Genomic DNA, 2473 nt, shown 5'->3' with positions numbered 1-2473 from the left:
GGTAGATTGATAGATGTATATGTGCGTATGCATGCTTGTATGTGTACGTGTGTGTGTGTGTGTGTGTGTGTGTGTGTGTGTGTCCGTCCACAACAAGGAAATTGATCCATCGTGTTGTTTCCATCAAAGAAACGCCTCGTTAATGAACATCAATTTCTGATACAGCGAACATACCAACTTAATTATAGCAGAACCATAAAACCAAGCAAACCAGTTTCGTGGTCTCAGGTTGCATATATCAATATGTTAGCGACATCAGATGGAAGACTGCGCTGTCAGAGATTAAAAAATGTCTCCGGAAGATGCATATCATTTAAGTAGGTAGATTATGTGTATTGTATTTGTTGTAGTTGGGTATTAAAGAACTAGAGGTGGGTGTAAGGGGAATAATATCACTTTGGTAAAGGAGAGAGTTGTTTACTTTACAGTTATGTGTGGCTCTGCTATATAATTAAGTTGGTCTGTTTGGTGTATCAGAATTTGATGTTCATTAATGAGGCGTTTCTTTGATAGAAACAATACAATGGATCCGTTTCCTTGTTGATGGATATTGCAGGCTACGGCAGTTCTTATTGAAGTAGATTTGACAATTACAAGTTCCAGGTGAGTAAGACAGGTCCAGTCAAGGGAGCTAAATATGGCTTTTGGTAATATCGTTGTGAGCATGGATTCGCTGTTATCCATTTCTCATTGCTGTTGTTGCTACTATTCGCTACACTCTCCTTGCATCTTTGTCTTATTTGTTGTAGTACAGGGAAGGGTCGCTTCGATTTCTTGGTCGGCTCATGGAACTTAGGACGAGGTGGCTTTTTCCGGTGTTTCTGGTGGTGGTGTCACAGAGCTGAAGTGTAGATGACTTTTTCATTTTTTTCTTTCAGTTTTTCTCGACAGATACCCCTTAAATGACCTTCATTGCCACATGTGTAACAGCTGGGCCTTGTCACCTGAACAACATGTCTCTCAGTACACACAGTAGAGCACGACTCAGTACACACAATAGGGCATTCTGTTGCCTTCTGGGTTCGTGAAAACTTTAGTGTTGTAGAAACCCCACTCGATTATGTATTACACAAATTCAAGTCAGCGTTGAACACTGGCCCATATTATGCAATTAAAAAAACCAGTAAGTGGTTCAAACTAGTTTATGAGCAACTGTATGATGTACTGAGCTTGTTTTTACATTCCGTCCTCTAGTTTAAAAGCAACGCGCACAGTGACATATAACCTTTCTCGGCCCACGTAGATCTTACTCTTTGTTTCAGCGACGGCTTCTTCACATAGTTCTTTTGGATTTCACAAGAGAAGCACTGTGGGTCTGACAATGCGCTTATTGGGGGTTTTTTTCTGTCTCATGACTGTGAAACGGACTCAAGTAGGACATTGTTTTTGTCACATAAAGCAGTCATGCGACATTCTTCCGTCTAAATTTCGTCTGTTGTAACTTTTACTTGCAAAAATGGAAACGGAAACCGGAGCGGAGTCTTCCATCCAAGTTTCTATCTTTTTCTTTTAACTGTTTTAGTCATTGGACTGCGGACATGCTGGGGTATTACCTTGAAGAGTTTAGTCAAAGAAATCTATCACGGTAATTATTTTTTAAAAGTCTGATACTTATTTTATCGGTGTCTTTTGTCGAATTGCTACCGTAAACAAACCAACACCGGTTGTAAAGCAGTGGAGGATAAACACAAAGATACACACACTCAGATGCATGTATACTGTATGTATATACAGAGTGGGACAGACGGGACGAACGCTTTTGAAATGGCTATTACTCAGCCCCAGTGGGAGGGACATATGTCCGACAGGTACCATTCGGTCCGTGGTGTCTTAACATTTTTTCTTCTTTTCTGGTGAAGCCATGGCGCTGTGGACGATAGAGCATCGCGTGTTTGCCTACGACACTAACTTGAATAATAACGAGTGTGTCGCAACAGTTCAACGTGATTTTCGGCGCCACTTCAACATTCACCGAAATCAGGCTGTTCCTAACCGTAACACAATCTTACTTTGGGTGAATGCACTTCGTACACGAAGTACATTAATGAATAGGAGACTGGTGGGAGCGCCAAGAACGGTACGGACGCCGGAAAATGTGGAACGCGTCAGACAAGCTTTGATACGGAGTCGGAATCGTTCTGCTCGGAGGCATTCCACTGAACTTGGCATCGGTAATCAATCGGTAAGGCGCATTTTGCATGAAGACCTGCATTACCACCCGTACAAATTGGTCATTGGGCAACAGTTGAAACCGTAGAACTATGCACAGAGCAATGCTGGAGAGTGTGGAGGCCAACTTCCAAGAACACCTTCAGAAATGCATCAATGAAAACAGACACCACATGATGGATGGTGTTTTCCACACTTGATTTTAACAAATGCTAATTAAATACAAACACATTGATGTCAATAGAATTTGTTTGCTGCTAAAATTAATGATTTTGTGAATTTTTCAAAAACGCCAGTCCTCTCT

This window comes from Octopus bimaculoides, chromosome 1 (assembly GCF_001194135.2).
Source record: "Octopus bimaculoides isolate UCB-OBI-ISO-001 chromosome 1, ASM119413v2, whole genome shotgun sequence".
Classification (NCBI taxonomy): domain Eukaryota; kingdom Metazoa; phylum Mollusca; class Cephalopoda; order Octopoda; family Octopodidae; genus Octopus; species Octopus bimaculoides.
The sequence above is the reverse complement of the archived record's forward strand: the minus strand, read 5'-3'. Positions refer to the sequence as shown.